Below are 21,218 nucleotides of genomic sequence, written 5' to 3' on the forward strand. Positions count from 1 at the left end.
TTCGATGGAAGTTGACAACGAAGTTAATCACAATTTCGACACCACAGCTAACTAAGTGTGGGGAGAATCAAATCTTTAAAGGATAATATGTATTTCTGTTAAAGTTAGATGTTCTGTTTTTGTGTAGTTCTCGAAAATGGAACCCGAATGGTCTTTCCCTAGCAGACCCTAAAGAATTAGTCTTCTCCCCCCATTCTGAATTTTTATTTTTTTTTAGGTTTTTACGAGATGAAGACTTCCTGTGAACTAAACATGGTCTAATGCTACACGCTTTGATCACTAAACGTAATAATGACACCCTTTCAAGTGAATTGGTATCATTAATCAGAGGTAAATTGGACGGAGTAAGAAAAGAATCGAGAAACTAAAATAATAAGTTACAATTTGGTAAACGAAAATCAAAATCCGCAGCGAAAAGAAGAGTACGACACCTTGAAAGATGTCACAAATGTGGAAAATGGTCACACGAAGGTAAATGTTCAAATAATCAAACCTATTCAAACACCGAATTTGTTACTTTATGCAGAGATGGACCGTTCATATGTTTAGAAGAAAAAACACTGAATGCTCGAGGTTACGCCTATGTAGCTATGGAAAACCAATTAGTCCGACTATCTTATGAGTGAGCTAGAGCATATCACTAAGAAATCTATTTCTCACAGGTAAGTTTGTACAGTTTTTATTTTTATTTTTAACCTTTTGATAATAAACGCTAATTTGTTCGCTATAAAGTATTAAATTAGTATTCGATAAAATTAGGTCTTGCGACCGAAATTATTGATATCATACAAAAATTTATTACATCACTGCGAAATTTACCGTTTATTCTTAAGGTATAAATATATTTAATCAATCAACCCAAAATATTTCAAAAATTCGTCATGAGTTAAACTAGGTTATGAAACCGAAATTACTTTACCGAAAAGAGGGGCGCATATTTTTGATAATATTTGATTGATTAAAGTGGGATAAAAGCCAAAAATATTTTTAATTTTATTTTTACTTTGTTTTTAAAATTAATATATAAATATTAAATTGATATTTTAAATTTTTTAAAATCAATATATTTAAGTTTGTAAATATTTGGAAAATTAATATTTTTAATATAAGTTTGTATGTATAAAACCAAAAATATAATATAAGTTTAGTGTGAATTTTTAAATTTTATTAATATGAATTTTTAAAGTTATGCATTTTTAAATTTAAGTTTGGTGTGAATTTAAAAACAAAAATGTACTTTATTTTGTTAAGTTAAAAATATGATTTTTAAAATTCGTCATGAGTTGAAGACTAGGTCGTTGAACCGAAATTGCTCTACCCAAGGGAGGGACGAGAACTTTTATTATCATTATTTTTAATCTTATTGACTTAAAGTACGCCAAAAACATTAAAAAACCCAAAAATCTTTGCTTTTAAAACAACGTTTTAAAATGACAAAATTTTAAAATTTTGTCGAGGGATGGACTAGGTCAACGTACCGAAACAACCTCATTCTAAATAAAAAAGGTAAACAAAATTTTAAATTACTCCATAAATTGTTTTATTATTAAAGGTTTTATAAAAAAAAAAAAAAAACGCACTCGCGGTACTTTGTGGGTACCCACATCCGCACTCGCGGAGGGTGCAAAACCCAGACCAGTTTCAACACACCACACCCAATTTTTTTTATTTTTCTGCAAAAAAACACACAAAACCACTCCAAAATTCGCGATTTTTCACCGATAAACATCAAATTTTTTGCTAAAATCATGTTGAGAAGGATGCTACCAAGAAGTTACTCAAGAAAATCGGTAATTTCTACATCTAAACACCATTTAATTCGGGTTATTAGTGTTCTTGAACAAAAATATACCTAATTTGATTTTGATGATTTCTAGTGTAATTGTGTTTAAATTGATCGTATATTATGCTTGTATAACCTAGATTGATGCTATTTAATATGATTAGAAGCCTTAAACTTCAATTTTTGTGTAATCTAGGGTTTGTGTTCTTGAGCAAAATTGAGGCTTTTTGATATAAACGGGTTATGGCCGAATTTTGTTGTCAGTTTATACTAAATTGAGTAGTGTAACATGTTTAGGTTACTAAATAATCAAAACTTTGATCCTAAACATGATTTTCAAAAATTAAAGTGGACTTTTTGAGTCAAAAATGCATGAACTCAATTTAATTGATATGAATGCCAATTGGAACTTGTTTAATTGCTAGTAATGATTATTTTGACATGTTATTTGAGATAAAAGCTAAAGATCATTGTATACATTCTCATATATGTTCATTTGTAAAAGTGTAGAATTGTTAATATTATGAAAATGTGTATAAAGTTTAATATAGATTGAACAAGTCATTGTAATTATTTTGATTTTATGATTTTGCTAACACTAATGCATATTTGGATGCAAAAAAATTGTGTTTGATATGTTTTGCAGACTGAAAGGGGTGAATCTTCATTCGCATCTCAAGCTCACAATGCTCCTCCTGAGAATGCAGCAGAACAGGAGATTAATGACCTATATAGACAAGAACTACCACATCAATACATTCCATATTCAAATATAGAATTGGCAGATTTACATCCTAATTTAAGGTTTGATCGACATTAGATAGATTATCCAAAATACCAGAGGAACTTGCACACCCTTCAGTCTAATGTTGTTGAAGTACCTAGAGTCATAGATTGGGAACCATTAGAAACAGTTGGATTAGCCGGTCCAATCAGAGAATTACTTACACAAAGGTATGGTAATTCTACTTTACTGATTGGGAACGTTTGTTTAATATACGTAGACGTGTGTATAGAGAATGGTGTGTGGAGTTATTGTGTAGTATTGAAATAAATGATCGGGTATCTACCTTAACCGATCGTAGTTTTATTAGATTTTTATTAGGAGGAGTGATGCGCCATATGTCTCTACTAGACATGGCTCAGGCTTTGTGTATATATATGCCTGAGGAGTTGGCATCTATTGATTGTCAAGGGTTGATACTTAATGGTAGGAGAATTGATGAGAATTTTGATATGAATGGTGTATGGAGTAGAATGACTAGGCATACACAATTTCGTGGGGGAATAACTCTTATACTGATATTGATAGAGCTGAGCTAAGAGTAATCCATAGGTTCTTAGCAAATTCGATTACACAGCGAGGTAAGAACAAAGAGAAAGTAAATGAGAATGATTTATTTTATCTCATGTGTATTCGAGACCCACAAAGCGCTGTGAGTATACCTTATTGTGTGGGTTATTATTTATCAGCTATAGTTAAGAGTATACGGCCTAATGGGATAATAGGAGGTGGTATCTTTGTTACCCTAATTGCTGAGTATCTCGGTGTCGATAGAAATCGGGGGGGGGGGGGGATTAATAATTGCAGCACCGGAACTCCGTGATACAATTGGTTTAAAAGTATATCATGGTGCTAAGGTTTTAAAGAAAAAACATAACGCTGCAGCACCATATGAGGGCTCGCACCCACAGGTCGAAAGAGATCAGCAGCAAGGTAACGCGGGAGGGGGGAATGAGATAATAGAAATGCAACTTTTTATGGCTCATCATGAGTATGAAATGGCTAGACAACGAGCATTTCAAGATTGGCAGTATCATCAAAACCAAATCATGAGTCATCGTGCACACATAAATGCAACTTACATTGCAACTCCAATGCCCGTATTTCCTCCTTGGACTATACAGACCCGACCACCGTACCCTACATATGACCCAGCTCAAGCATTCTACAGTACATACGGCTATGAATGGGATCCATACTGGCACCAGCCTTATCAACCCTGATTTCTTTTATTTTTATTTTTATTTATTTGATAACTTGTAATTTTATACTTTTAATATTTCTTTTGATATTTTAATAGTTTTTATTTTCTAACTTTTATTATTAGATTTTTAATAATTTTTGAATGTGGGGTGATATACCCAACTTCAAAAATATGTATATATATGTTTGTAGTTTTTCTCATGTACAAAACAGGGTAAAATAGCGCATTTTCAAAGACTGGCATTAAGTTCAGTAAAAGCTAGTACTTTTGACGACAAAATGAAAAACAAATGTGATGTAACAACAAGACGGAATGTGTAGTGACCCGAACTTTTCCATGTTTATATATATTAATTGAGATTGATATTTACATGATTAAATGTTTCCAACATGTTAAGCAATCCAACTTGTTAAGACTTGATTAATTGAAATATGTTTCATATAGACAATTGACCACCCAAGTTGACCGGTGATTCACGAACGTTAAAACTTGCAAAAACTATATGATGACATATGGATATATATATAGTTAACATGATACTATGATAAGTAAACATATCATTAAGTATATTAACAATGAACTACATATGTAAAAACAAGACTACTAACTTAATGATTTTTAAACGAGACATATATGTAACGATTATCGTTGTAAAGACATTTAATGTATATATATATCATATTAAGAGATATTCATACATGATAATATCATGATAATATAATAATTTAAAATCTCATTTGATATTATAAACATTGGGTTAACAACATTTAACAAGATCGTTAACCTAAAGGTTTCAAAACAACACTTACATGTAACGACTAACGATGACTTAACGACTCAGTTAAAATGTATATACATGTGGTGTTTTAATATGTATTAATACACTTTTTAAAGACTTCAATACACTTATCAAAATACTTCTACTTAACAAAAATGCTTACAATTACATCCTCGTTCAGTTTCATCAACAATTCTACTCGTATGCACCTGTATTCGTACTCGTACAATACACAGCTTTTAGATGTATGTACTATTGGTATATACACTCCAATGATCAGCTCTTAGCAGCCCATGTGAGTCACCTAACACATGTGGGAACCATCATTTGGCAACTAGCATGAAATATCTCATAAAATTACAAAAATATGAGTAATCATTCATGACTTATTTACATGAAAACAAAATTACATATCCTTTATATCTAATCCATACACCAACGACCAAAAACACCTACAAACACTTTCATTCTTCAATTTTCTTCATCTAATTGATCTCTCTCAAGTTCTATCTTCAAGTTCTAAGTGTTCTTCATATATTCTACAAGTTCTAGTTACATAAAATCAAGAATACTTTCAAGTTTGCTAGCTCACTTCCAATCTTGTAAGGTGATCATCCAACCTCAATAAATCTTTGTTTCTTACAGTAGGTTATCATTCTAATACAAGGTAATAATCATATTCAAACTTTGGTTCAATTTCTATAACTATAACAATCTTATTTCAAGTGATGATCTTACTTGAACTTGTTTTCGTGTCATGATTCTGCTTCAAGAACTTCGAGCCATCCAAGGATCCGTTGAAGCTAGATCCATTTTTCTATTTTCCAGTAGGTTTATCCAAGGAACTTAAGGTAGTAATGATGTTCATAACATTATTCGATTCATACATATAAAGCTATCTTATTCGAAGGTTTAAACTTGTAATCACTAGAACATAGTTTAGTTAATTCTAAACTTGTTCGCAAACAAAAGTTAATCCTTCTAACTTGACTTTTAAAATCAACTAAACACATGTTCTATATCTATATGATATGCTAACTTAATGATTTAAAACCTGGAAACACGAAAAACACCGTAAAATCAGATTTACGCCGTCGTAGTAACACCGCGGGCTGTTTTGGGTTAGTTAATTAAAAACTATGATAAAATTTGATTTAAAAGTTGTCATTCTGAGAAAATGATTTTTATTATGAACATGAAACTATATCCAAAAATTATGGTTAAACTCAAAGTGGAAGTATGTTTTCTAAAATGGTCATCTAGACGTCGTTCTTTCGATTGAAATGACTACCTTTACAAAAACGACTTGTAACTTATTTTTCCGACTATAAACCTATATTTTTTCTATTTAGATTCATAAAATAGAGTTGAATATGAAACCATAGCAATTTGATTCACTCAAAACGGATTTAAAATGAAGAAGTTATGGGTAAAACAAGATTGGATAATTTTTCTCATTTTAGCTACGTGAAAATTGGTAACAAATCTATTCCAACCATAACTTAATCAACTTGTATTGTATATTATGTAATCTTGAGATACCATAGACACGTATACAATGTTTCGACCTATCATGTCGACACATCTATATATATTTCGGAACAACCATAGACACTCTATATGTGAATGTTGGAGTTAGCTATACAGGGTTGAGGTTGATTCCAAAATATATATAGTTTGAGTTGTGATCAATACTGAGATACGTATACACTGGGTCGTGGATTGATTCAAGATAATATTTATTGATTTATTTCTGTACATCTAACTGTGGACAACTAGTTGTAGGTTACTAACGAGGACAACAATATATTAAAAGTGTTGTAAATATATTTTGAACATACTTTGATATATATGTATATATTGTTATAGGTTCGTGAATCAACCAGTGGTCAAGTCTTACTTCCCGACGAAGTAAAAATCTGTGAAAGTGAGTTATAGTCCCACTTTTAAAATCTAATATTTTTGGGATGAGAATACATGCAGGTTTTATAAATGATTTACAAAATAGACACAAGTACGTGAAACTACATTCTATGGTTGAATTATCGAAATCGAATATGCCCCTTTTTATTAAGTCTGGTAATCTAAGAATTAGGGAACAGACACCCTAATTGACGCGAATCCTAAAGATAGATCTATTGGGCCTAACAAACCCCATCCAAAGTACCGGATGCTTTAGTACTTCGAAATTTATATCATATCCGAAGGGTGTCCCGGAATGATGGGGATATTCTTATATATGCATCTTGTTAATGTCGGTTACCAGGTGTTCACCATATGAATGATTTTTATCTCTATGTATGGGATGTGTATTGAAATATGAAATCTTGTGGTCTATTATTATGATTTGATATATATAGGTTAAACCTATAACTCACCAACATTTTTGTTGACGTTTTAAGCATGTTTATTCTCAGGTGATTATTAAGAGCTTCCGCTGTCGCATACTTAAATAAGGACGAGATTTGGAGTCCATGCTTGTATGATATTGTGTAAAAACTGCATTCAAGAAACTTATTTTGTTGTAACATATTTGTATTGTAAACCATTATGTAATGGTCGTGTGTAAAATGGATATTTTAGATTATCATTATTTGATAATCTACGTAAAGCTTTTTAAAACCTTTATCTATGAAATAAAGGTTATGGTTTGTTTTAAAAATGAATGCAGTCTTTGAAAAACGTCTCATATAGAGGTCAAAACCTCGCAACGAAATCAATTAATATGGAACGTTTTTTATCAATAAGAACGGGACATTTCAGTTGGTATCCGAGCGTTGGTCTTAGAGAACCAGAATTTTGCATTAGTGTGTCTTATCGAGTTTGTTAGGATGCATTAGTGAGTCTGGACTTCGACCGTGTTTACTTGAAAAATGATTGCTTAACAAATTTTGTTGGAAACTATATATTTTTAACATGTGAATATTATGTGATATATTAATCTCTCAACGCGTTTGATATTATGTGATAGATGTCTACCTCTAGAACAAGTCCCATTGACTCATCTAATAATAATGAAGAGTCAAATGTAAATTGGAATGATTCGTGGACTGATTCACAAGTTCCCGAAGAGGAACCGGAAGAAGAGTCGGAACCGGAAGAAGAATCGGAACCGGAAGAAGAATCGGAACCGGATGAAGAAATAGAACCGGTGGGGGAAATAATAAAACGATTAAGTAAAAGAAAATCCGCAACCAACCGACCAAGGTTAATTATGGTCAATGGTGTTTCCGCCAAGGAAGCAAAATATTGGGAGGATTACCAATTCTCCGATGAATCGGATTCCGACGAGAATTCCGATGATGTTATAGAAATTACCCCAACTAAATTTAAAAAGGCAAAAAAAAAATAATAAGGGAAAGGGCATAAAAATAGAGAAATCTAATTCCAACCCCGATGAACTTTATATGTATCGTCAACCCCCGAAGTCCTTAAGTTGTAACAATGACCCGGGAACCTCTAAACCACCAGGTTTTTCTAAACCAATGTGGAAAACGACGGCTCGTATTAGGAGAACATCATATATCCCTAGAAAGTTGGCAAAACGAACCAAAACCGAAGAAGAAGAAACAAGCGAGTCGGAATAAGATATTTGTATTCGTGTGGTGTAATATATGTAATATAGTGTGCTTATGCTTTATGATATATGTAAAAATGGCTTGTATTAATAAGTATTTTTTTTTATGAATCTAACTCTTGTCTATTTTACAGTATAAAAACACAAAATGGATAGACAACCCAATATTTTAAGAGACCTACCCGGAGACATGATTGATGAAATCTTGTCTAGAGTCGGTCAGAATTCTTCGGCACAACTATTTAAGGCGAGATCAGTTTGTAAGACATTCGAAGAACGTTCCAAGAATGCCTTGGTTTATAAAAGGCTTTCGTTCGAAAGATGGGGGATATCACATTGGGAAATCCATAAGTTACGATGTGTTTACTTTGACGCATATATTGCGGGGAACCCAAATGCTATTTTACGCAGTGGGTTAAGAAATTATTTTGACTCAATATATCCGAATATTGGACCTCGTGATTTAGAAAAAGCGGCTAACATGCAACATAAAGAAGCATGTTATGCTTACGGATTAGTAATGTTCGCTTCTCACCAAAGTGAGAACAAGAACATCGGGCTACAACTATTAAATAAAACGTTTCCACAAGTGACGGAGTCGGTAATTGGGGTAAGAAATGAGGTTTTTAGATTGTTACGGGACTGTTGGACATTACGTAACCCTCGTCCCTTTGACGATGTTACAACACGATGTCTTATCAACGGCCATAACGGTTATGTTCCACAAGACCAAGGATGGGAAGTAATCCTAGTAAAACCAGAATGCATGACTTGTTTCTGGACGTATGAATTACGTGTCTTTATTGCCTTTGCTGAACGACTTGTGTACTAGCTAGAATTATCTTCACAACAATCTTGTATCAAATTTATTGTGTGCTATATTTCATGCTATATGTAAAATAAGCGGTATTGTAAGTTTGTAAAATATTGTGTAAAAGTTTGAACGCGAAATATTATTATAATCAGTTTTTCATATAGAATTGTAGTAGTTGAATTGTATATTAGCTACTAAGTATGAACTTAACGGGTAGGTACTACCCGAATTTAAACTTATAAAACGCTAATATGAAGAAAAAGCTTTTATAAATGAGTTCATATTATGCTACGAAATACTATTAACTACTCTTAATATTCTGTATGATTAACTTGTTCCATTTGACTATTTTGAAGGAAATGGCACCGACTACTCGACACACCGTGAATATGAATGAAGAGGAATTCCGTACTTTTCTAGCTTCAAACATAGCCGCAGTACAGGCTGCGCTACATACCAACAATAACCTTGGATCTAGCAGTACAGGAAATCGTGTAGGATGCACCTACAAAAAATTCACTGCCTGCAAACCTTTGGAATTTGATGGAACCGAAGGACCGATCGGATTGAAACGGTGGACCGAGAAGGTCGAATCGGTGTTTGCCATAAGTAAGTGTACTGAAGAGGACAAAGTGAAGTACGCTACGCATACCTTCACAGGTTCTGCGTTAACATGGTGGAATACCTATCTAGAGCAAGTGGGACAAGACGATGCGTACGCACTACCGTGGTCAGCATTCAAGCACTTGATGAACGAGAAGTACCGTCCCAGAACCGAGGTCAATAAGCTCAAGACAGAACTTAGAGGGTTACGAACCCAAGGATTTGATATTACCACGTACGAAAGACGATTCATAGAATTGTGCCTATTGTGTCCGGGAGCATTCGAAGATGAGGAAGAGAAGATCGACGCGTTTGTGAAAGGATTACCGAAAAGAATCCAAGAAGATATAAGTGCACATGAGCCCGCCTCCATACAACAGGCATGTAGAATGGTTCACAAACTAGTGAACCAGATTGAAGAAAGAATTAAAGAACAGACTGCTGAAGAGGCCAATGTGAAGCAAGTCAAAAGAAAGTGGGAGGAAAACGGTGATAAGAATCACCAATACAACAACAACAGCAATTACAACAATAATCGCAACAATTATCCCAACAATCGCAACATCAATCGCAACTACAACAAACAGCCCAACAACAACAACAACAACAACAGCAACTACAACAATCATCCCAACAACAATAATAACCGCAACAACAACAACAATCAGAAGCAGCTATGCCAAAGGTGTGAAAAGTATCACTCGGGGTTCTGCACCAAATTTTGCAACAAGTGTAAAAGAAATGGTCATAGCGCGGCGAAGTGTGAGGTCTACGGACCAGGGGTTAATAGAACGAAAGGAACAAATGGTGTCGGAACGAGTAATGGCGGAGCAAGTAGTGTCGGAGCAAGTTATGCCAATGTAGTTTGTTACAAATGTGGAAAACCGGGCCACATTATTAGAAATTGCCCGAACCAGGAGAACACGAATGGACAAGGCCGCGGAAGAGTTTTCAATATTAATGCGGCAGAGGCACAGGAAGACCCGGAGCTTGTTACGGGTACGTTTCTTATTGACAATAAATCTGCTTACGTTTTATTTAATTCGGGTGCGGATAGAAGCTATATGAGTAGAGATTTTTGTGCTAAATTAAGTTGTCCATTGACGCCTTTGGATAGTAAATTTTTACTCGAATTAGCAAATGGTAAATTAATTTCAGCAGATAATATATGTCGAAATCGAGAAATTAAACTGGTTAGCGAAACATTTAAGATTGATTTGATACCAGTAGAGTTAGGGAGTTTTGATATGATAATCGGTATGGACTGGTTGAAAGAAATGAAAGCAGAGATCGTTTGTTACAAAAATGCAATTCGCATTATACGAGAAAAAGGAAAACCCTTAATGGTGTACGGAGAAAAGGGCAACACGAAGCTACATCTTATTAGTAATTTTAAGGCACAAAAACTAATAAGAAAAGGTTGCTATGCTGTTCTAGCACACGTCGAGAAAGTACAAACTGAAGAAAAGAGCATCAATGATGTTCCCATTGCAAAAGAATTTCCCGATATATTTCCGAAAGAATTACCGGGATTACCCCCACATCGATCCGTTGAATTTCAAATAGATCTTGTACCAGGAGCTGAACCAATAGCTCGTGCTCCTTACAGACTCGCACCCAGCGAGATGAAAGAACTGCAAAGCCAATTACAAGAACTTTTAGAGCGTGGTTTCATTCGACCAAGCACATCACCGTGGGGAGCTCCTGTTTTGTTTGTCAAGAAGAAAGATGGTACATTCAGGTTGTGTATCGACTACCGAGAGTTGAACAAACTTACCATCAAGAACCGCTACCCACTACCGAGAATCGACGACTTATTTGATCAACTACAAGGCTCGTCTGTTTATTCAAAGATTGACTTACGTTCCGGGTATCATCAAATGCGGGTGAAAGAAGATGATATTCCAAAGACTGCTTTCAGAACACGTTACGATCATTACGAGTTTATGGTCATGCCGTTTAGTTTAACTAATGCACCAGCTGTGTTCATGGACCTTATGAACCGAGTGTGTGGACCATACCTTGACAAGTTTGTCATTGTTTTCATTGATGACATACTTATTTACTCAAAGAATGATCAAGAACACGGTGAACATTTGAGAAAGGTGTTAGAAGTATTGAGGAAGGAAGAATTGTACGCTAAGTTTTCAAAGTTTGCATTTTGGTTGGAAGAAGTTCAATTCCTCGGTCACATAGTGAACAAAGAAGGTATTAAGGTGGATCCGGCAAAGATAGAAACTGTTGAAAAGTGGGAAACCCCGAAAACTCCGAAACACATACGCCAGTTTTTAGGACTAGCTGGTTACTATAGAAGGTTCATCCAAGACTTTTCCAGAATAGCAAAACCCTTGACTGCATTAACGCATAAAGGGAAGAAATTTGAATGGAATGATGAACAAGAGAAAGCGTTTCAGTTATTGAAGAAAAAGCTAACTACGACACCTATATTGTCATTGCCTGAAGGGAATGATGATTTTGTGATTTATTGTGACGCATCAAAGCAAGGTCTCGGTTGTGTATTAATGCAACGAACGAAGGTGATTGCTTATGCGTCTAGACAATTGAAGATTCACGAACAAAATTATACGACGCATGATTTGGAATTAGGCGCGGTTGTTTTTGCATTAAAGACTTGGAGGCACTACTTATATGGGGTCAAAAGTATTATATATACCGACCACAAAAGTCTTCAATACATATTTAATCAGAAACAACTGAATATGAGGCAGCGTAGGTGGATTGAATTATTGAATGATTACGACTTTGAGATTCGTTACCACCAGGGGAAGGCAAATGTGGTAGCCGATGCCTTGAGCAGGAAGGACAGAGAACTCATTCGAGTAAAATCTATGAATATAATGATTCATAATAACCTTACTACTCAAATAAAGGAGGCGCAACAAGGAGTTTTAAAAGAGGGAAATTTAAAGGATGAAATACCCAAAGGATCGGAGAAGCATCTTAATATTCAGGAAGACGGAACCCGGTATAGGGCTGAAAGGATTTGGGTACCAAAATTTGGAGATATGAGAGAAATGGTACTTAGAGAAGCTCATAAAACCAGATACTCAATACATCCTGGAACGGAGAAGATGTACAAGGATCTCAAGAAACATTTTTGGTGGCCGGGTATGAAAGCCGATGTTGCTAAATACGTAGGAGAATGTTTGACGTGTTCTAAGGTCAAAGCTGAGCATCAGAAACCATCAGGTCTACTTCAACAACCCGAAATCCCGGAATGGAAATGGGAAAACATTACCATGGATTTCATCACTAAATTGCCAAGGACTGCAAGTGGTTTTGATACTATTTGGGTAATAGTTGATCGTCTCACCAAATCAGCACACTTCCTGCCAATAAGAGAAGATGACAAGATGGAGAAGTTAGCACGACTGTATTTGAAGGAAGTCGTCTCCAGACATGGAATACCAATCTCTATTATCTCTGATAGGGATGACAGATTTATTTCAAGATTCTGGCAGACATTACAGCAAGCATTAGGAACTCGTCTAGACATGAGTACTGCCTATCATCCATAAACTGATGGTCAGAGCGAAAGGATGATACAAACGCTTGAAGACATGCTACGAGCATGTGTTATTGATTTCGGAAACAGTTGGGATCGACATCTACCGTTAGCAGAATTTTCCTACAACAACAGCTACCATTCAAGCATTGAGATGGCGCCGTTTGAAGCACTTTATGGTAGAAAGTGCAGGTCTCCGATTTGTTGGAGTGAAGTGGGAGATAGACAGATTACGGGTCCGGAGATTATACAAGAAACTACCGAGAAGATCATCCAAATTCAACAACGGTTGAAAACCGCCCAAAGTCGACAAAAGAGCTACGCTGACATTAAAAGAAAAGATATAGAATTTGAAATTGGAGAGATGGTCATGCTTAAAGTTGCACCTTGGAAAGGCGTTGTTCGATTTGGTAAACGAGGGAAATTAAATCCAAGGTATATTGGACCATTCAAGATTATTGATCGTGTCGGACCAGTAGCTTACCGACTTGAGTTACCTCAACAACTCGTGGCTGTACATAACACTTTCCACGTCTCAAATTTGAAGAAATGTTTTGCTAAAGAAGATCTCACTATTCCGTTAGATGAAATCCAAATCAACGAAAAACTTCAATTCATCGAAGAACCAGTCGAAATAATGGATCGTGAGGTTAAAAGACTTAAGCAAAACAAGATACCAATTGTTAAGGTTCGATGGAATGCTCGTAGAGGACCTGAGTTCACCTGGGAGCGTGAAGATCAGATGAAGAAGAAATACCCGCATCTATTTCCAGAAGATTCGTCAACACCTTCAACAGCTTAAAATTTCGGGACGAAATTTATTTAACGGGTAGGTACTGTAGTGACCCAAACTTTTCCATGTTTATATATATTAATTGAGATTGATATTTACATGATTAAATGTTTCCAACATGTTAAGCAATCAAACTTGTTAAGACTTGATTAATTGAAATATGTTTCATATAGACAATTGACCACCCAAGTTGACCGGTGATTCACGAACGTTAAAACTTGTAAAAACTATATGATGACATATGGATATATATATAGTTAACATGATACTATGATAAGTAAACATATCATTAAGTATATTAACAATGAACTACATATGTAAAAACAAGACTACTAACTTAATGATTTTTAAACGAGACATATATGTAACGATTATCGTTGTAAAGACATTTAATGTATATATATCATATTAAGAGATATTCATACATGATAATATCATGATAATATAATAATTTAAAATCTCATTTGATATTATAAACATTGGGTTAACAACATTTAACAAGATCGTTATCCTAAAGGTTTCAAAACAACACTTACATGTAACGACTAACGATGACTTAACGACTCAGTTAAAATGTATATACATGTGGTGTTTTAATATGTATTTATACACTTTTTAAAGACTTCAATACACTTTTTAATATGTATTCATACACCACAAAAAGATTTTGCAAACACCGGTGAAGGGTTATCCCGGAAAACTTATCTAGGGTAAAAGCTAGATTTAATTTTCAAAATATCAAATGTTTTCATAAAGATCCAATTTCATAAAGGATCTAAATTTTTATAGTCATGTGGGACTGTAATGTAGTGACCCGAACTTTTCCATGTTTATATATATTAATTGAGATTGATATTTACATGATTAAATGTTTCCAACATGTTAAGCAATCAAACTTGTTAAGACTTGATTAATTGAAATATGTTTCATATATACAATTGACCACCCAAGTTGATCGGTGATTCACGAACGTTAAAACTTGTAAAAACTATATGATGAGATATATATGGATATATATATAGTTAACATGATGCTATGATAAGAAAACATATCATAAAGTATATTAACAATGAACTACATATGTAAAAACAAGACTACTAACTTAATGATTTTTAAACGAGACATATATGTAACGATTATCGTTGTAAAGACATTTAATGTATATATATCATATTAAGAGATATTCATACATGATAATATCATGATAATATAATAATTTAAAATCTCATTTGATATTATAAACATTGGGTTAACAACATTTAACAAGATCGTTAACCTAAAGGTTTCAAAACAACACTTACATGTAACGACTAACGATGACTTAACGACTCAGTTAAAATGTATATACATGTAGTGTTTTAATATGTATTTATACACTTTTGAAAGACTTCAATACACTTATCAAAATACTTCTACTTAACAAAAATGCTTACAATTACATCCTCGTTCAGTTTCATCAACAATTCTACTCGTATGCACCCGTATTCGTACTCGTACAATACACAGCTTTTAGATGTATGTACTATTGGTATATACACTCCAATGATCAGCTCTTAGCAGCCCATGTGAGTCACCTAACACATGTGGGAACCATCATTTGGCAACTAGCATGAAATATCTCATAAAATTACAAAAATATGAGTAATAATTCATGACTTATTTACATGAAAACAAAATTACATATCCTTTATATCTAATCCATACACCAACGACCAAAAACACCTACAAACACTTTCATTCTTCAATTTTCTTCATCTAATTGATCTCTCTCAAGTTCTATCTTCAAGTTCTAAGTGTTCTTCATAAATTCCAAAAGTTCTAGTTTCATAAAAGCAAGAATACTTTCAAGTTTGCTAGCTCACTTCCAATCTTGTAAGGTGATCATCCAACCTCAAGAAATCTTTGTTTCTTACAGTAGGTTATCATTCTAATACAAGGTAATAATCATATTCAAACTTTGGTTCAATTTCTATAACTATAACAATCTTATTTCAAGTGATGATCTTACTTGAACTTGTTTTCGTGTCATGATTCTGCTTCAAGAACTTCGAGCCATCCAAGGATCCATTGAAGCTAGATCCATTTTTCTCTTTTCCAGTAGGTTTATCCAAGGAAATTAAGGTAGTAATGATGTTCATAACATCATTCGATTCATACATATAAAGCTATCTTATTCGAAGGTTTAAACTTGTAATCACTAGAACATAGTTTAGTTAATTATAAACTTGTTCGCAAACAAAAGTTAATCCTTCTAACTTGACTTTTAAAATCAACTAAACACATGTTCTATATCTATATGATATGATAACTTAATGATTTAAAACCTGGAAACACGAAAAACACCGTAAAACCGGATTTACGCCGTCGTAGTAACACCGCGGGCTGTTTTGGGTTAGTTAATTAAAAACTATGATAAACTTTGATTTAAAAGTTGTTATTCTGAGAAAATGATTTTTATTATGAACATGAAACTATATCCAAAAATTATGATTAAACTCAAAGTGGAAGTATGTTTTCTAAAATGGTCATCTAGACGTCGTTCTTTCGACTGAAATGACTACCTTTACAAAAACGACTTGTAACTTATTTTTCCGACTATAAACCTATACTTTTCTGTTTAGATTCATAAAATAGAGTTCAATATGAAACCATAGCAATTTGATTCACTCAAAACGGATTTAAAATGAAGAAGTTATGGGTAAAACAAGATTGGATAATTTTTCTCATTTTAGCTACGTGAAAATTGGTAACAAATCTATTCCAACCATAACTTAATCAACTTGTATTGTATATTATGTAATCTTGAGATACCATAGACACGTATACAATGTTTCGACCTATCATGTCGACACATCTATATATATTTCGGAACAACCATAGACACTCTATATGTGAATGTTGGAGTTAGCTATACAGGGTTGAGGTTGATTCCAAAATATATATAGTTTGAGTTGTGATCAATACTGAGATACGTATACACTGGGTCGTGGATTGATTCAAGATAATATTTATCGATTTATTTCTGTACATCTAACTGTGGACAACTAGTTGTAGGTTACTAACGAGGACAGCTGACTTAATAAACTTAAAACATCAAAATATATTAAAAGTGTTGTAAATATATTTTGAACATACTTTGATATATATGTATATATTGTTATAGGTTCGTGAATCAACCAGTGGCCAAGTCTTACTTCCCGACGAAGTAAAAATCTGTGAAAGTGAGTTATAGTCCCACTTTTAAAATCTAATATTTTTGGGATGAGAATACATGCAGGTTTTATAAATGATTTACAAAATAGACACAAGTACGTGAAACTACATTCTATGGTTGAATTATCAAAATCGAATATGCTCCTTTTTATTAAGTCTGGTAATCTAAGAATTAGGGAACAGACACCCTAATTGACGCGAATCCTAAAGATAGATCTATTGGGCCTAACAAACCCCATCCAAAGTACCGGATGCTTTAGTACTTCGAAATTTATATCATATCCGAAGGGTGTCCCGGAATGATGGAGATATTCTTATATATGCATCTTGTTAATGTCGGTTACCAGGTGTTCACCATATGAATGATTTTTTATCTCTATGTATGGGATGTGTATTGAAATATGAAATCTTGTGGTCTATTGTTACGATTTGATATATATAGGTTAAACCTATAACTCACCAACATTTTTGTTGACGTTTAAAGCATGTTTATTCTCAGGTGAATATTAAGAGCTTCCGCTGTTGCATACTAAAATAAGGACAAGATTTGGAGTCCATATTTGTATGATATTGTGTAAAAACTGCATTCAAGAAACTGATTTCGATGTAACATATTTGTATTGTAAACCATTATGTAATGGTCGTGTGTAAACAGGATATTTCAGATTATCATTATTTGATAATCTACGTAAAGCTTTTTAAACCTTTATTTATGAAATAAAGGTTATGGTTTGTTTTAAAAATGAATGCAGTCTTTGAAAAACGTCTCATATAGAGGTCAAAACCTCGCAACGAAATCAATTAATATGGAACGTTTTTAATCAATAAGAACGGGAAATTTCAGTTGGTATCCGAGCGTTGGTCTTAGAGAACCAGAATTTTGCATTAGTGTGTCTTATCGAGTTTGTTAGGATGCATTAGTGAGTCTGGACTTCGACCGTGTTTATTTGAAAAATGATTGCTTAACAAATTTTGTTGGAAACTATATATTTTTAACATGTGAATATTATGTGATATATTAATCTCTTAACGCGTTTGATATTATGTGATAGATGTCTACCTCTAGAACAAGTCCCATTGACTCACCTAATAATAATGAAGAGTCAAATGTAAATTGGAATGATTCGTGGACTGATTCACAAGTTCCCGAAGAGGAACCGGAAGAAGAGTCGGAACCGGAAGAAGAATCGGAACCGGAAGAAGAATCGGAACCGGATGAAGAAATAGAACCAGTGGGGGAAATAATAAAACGGTTAAGTAAAAGAAAATCCTCAACCAACCGACCAAGGTTAATTATGGTCAATGGTGTTTCCGCCAAGGAAGCAAAATATTGGGAGGATTACCAATTCTCCGATGAATCGGATTCCGACGAGAATTCCGATGATGTTATAGAAATTACCCCAACTGAATTTAAAAAGGCAAAAGAAAATAATAAGGGAAAGGGCATAAAAATAGAGAAATCTAATTCCAACCCCGATGAACTTTATATGTATCGTCAACGCCCGAAGTCCTTAAGTTGTAACAATGACCCGGGAACCTCTAAACCACCAGGTTTTTCTAAACCAATGTGGACAACGACGGCTCGTATTAGGGGAACATCATATATCCCTAGAAACTTGGCAAAACGAACCAAAACTGAAGAAGAAGAAACGAGCGAGTCAGAATAAGATAGTTGTATTCGTGTGGTGTAATATATGTAATATATTGTTCTTATGCTTTATGATATATGTAAAAATTGCTTGTATTAATAAGTATTTTTTTTTATGAATCTAACTCTTGTCTATTTTACAGTTTAAAAACACAAAATGGATAGACAACCCAATATTTTAAGAGACCTACCCGGAGACATGATTGATGAAATCTTGTCTAGAGTCGGCCAGAATTCTTCGGCACAACTATTTAAGGCGAGATCAGTTTGTAAGACATTCGAAGAACGTTCCAAGAATGTCTTGATTTATAAGAGACTTTCGTTTGAAAGATGGGGGATATCACATTGGGAAACCCATAAGTTACGATGTGTTTACTTTGACGCATATATTGCGGGGAACCCAAATGCTATTTTACGCAACGGGTTAAGAAATTATTTTGACTCAATATATCCGAATATTGGACTTCGTGATTTAGAAAAAGCGGCTAACATGCAACATAAAGAAGCATGTTATGCTTACGGATTAGTAATGTTCGCTTCTCACCAAAGTGAGAACAAGAACATCGGGCTACAGCTATTAAACAAAATGTTTCCACAAGTGACGGAGTCGGTAATTGGGGTAAGAAATGAGGTTTTTAGATTATTACGGGACTGTTGGACATTACGTAACCCTCATCCCTTTGATGACGTTACAACACGCTGTCTTATCAACGGCCATAACGGTTATGTTGCACAAGACCAAGGATGGGAAGTAGTCCTAGTAAAACCAGAATGCATGACTTGTTTCTGGACGTATGAATTACGTGTCTTTATTGCCTTTGCTGAACGACTTGTGTACTAGCTAGAATTGTCTTCACAACTATCTTGTATCAAAGTTATTGTGTGCTATATTTCATGCTTTATGTAAAATAAGCGGTATTGTAAGTTTGTAAAATATTGTATAAAAGTTTGAACGCGAAATATTATTATAATCAGTTTTTCATATAGAATTGTAGTAGTTGAATTGTATATTAGCTACTAAGTATGAACTTAACGGGTAGGTACTACCCGAATTTAAACTTATAAAACGCTAATATGAAGAAAAAGCTTTTATAAATGAGTTCATATTATGCTACGAAATACTATTAACTACTCTTAATATTCTGTATGATTAACTTGTTCCATTTAACTATTTTGAAGGAAATGGCACCGACTACTCGACACACCGTGAATATGAATGAAGAGGAATTCCGTACTTTTCTAGCTTCAAACATAGCCGCAGTACAGGCTGCGCTACATACCAACAATAACCTTGGATCTAGCAGTACAGGAAATCGTGTAGGATGCACCTACAAAGAATTCACTGCCTGCAAACCTTTGGAATTTGATGGAACCGAAGGACCGATCGGATTGAAACGGTGGACCGAGAAGGTCGAATCGGTGTTTGCCATAAGTAAGTGTACTGAAGAGGACAAAGTAAAGTACGCTACGCATACCTTCACAGGTTCTGCGTTAACATGGTGGAATACCTATCTAGAGCAAGTGGGACAAGACGATGCGTACGCACTACCGTGGTCAGCATTCAAGCACTTGATGAACGAGAAGTACCGTCCCAGAACCGAGGTCAATAAGCTCAAGACAGAACTTAGAGGGTTACGAACCCAAGGATTTGATATTACCACGTACGAAAGACGATTCACAGAATTGTGCCTATTGTGTCCGGGAGCATTCGAAGATGAGGAAGAGAAGATCGACGCGTTTGTGAAAGGATTACCGGAAAGAATCCAAGAAGATATAAGTTCACACGAGCCCGCCTCCATACAACAGGCATGTAGAATGGCTCACAAACTCGTGAACCAAATTGAAGAAAGAATTAAAGAACAGACTGCTGAAGAGGCCAATGTGAAGCAAGTCAAAAGAAAGTGGGAGGAAAACGGTGATAAGAATCACCAATACAACAACAACAACAATTACAACAATAATCGCAACAATTATCCCAACAATCGCAACATCAATCGCAACTACAACAAATGGCCCAACAACAACAACAACAACAACAACAACAGCAGCAACTACAACAATCATCCCAACAACAATAATAACCGCAACAACAACAACAATCAGAAGCAGCTATGCCAAAGGTGTGAAAAGAATCACTCGGGGTTCTGCACCAAATTTTGCAACAAGTGTAAAAGAAATGGTCATAGCGCGGCGAAGTGTGAGGTCTACGGACCAGGGGTTAATAGAACGAAAGGAACAAATGGTGTCGGAACGAGTAATGGCGGAGCAAGTAGTGTCGGAGAAAGTTATGCCAATGTAGTTTGTTATAAATGTGGAAAACCAGGCCACATTATTAGAAATTGCCCGAACCAGGAGAACACGAATGGACAAGGCCGTGGAAGAGTTTTCAATATTAATGCGGCAGAGGCACAGGAAGACCCGGAGCTTGTTACGGGTACGTTTCTTATTGACAATAAATCTGCTTACGTTTTATTTGATTCGGGTGCGGATAGAAG

Source organism: Rutidosis leptorrhynchoides, chromosome 11 (genome assembly GCF_046630445.1).
Source record: "Rutidosis leptorrhynchoides isolate AG116_Rl617_1_P2 chromosome 11, CSIRO_AGI_Rlap_v1, whole genome shotgun sequence".
NCBI lineage: Eukaryota > Viridiplantae > Streptophyta > Magnoliopsida > Asterales > Asteraceae > Rutidosis > Rutidosis leptorrhynchoides.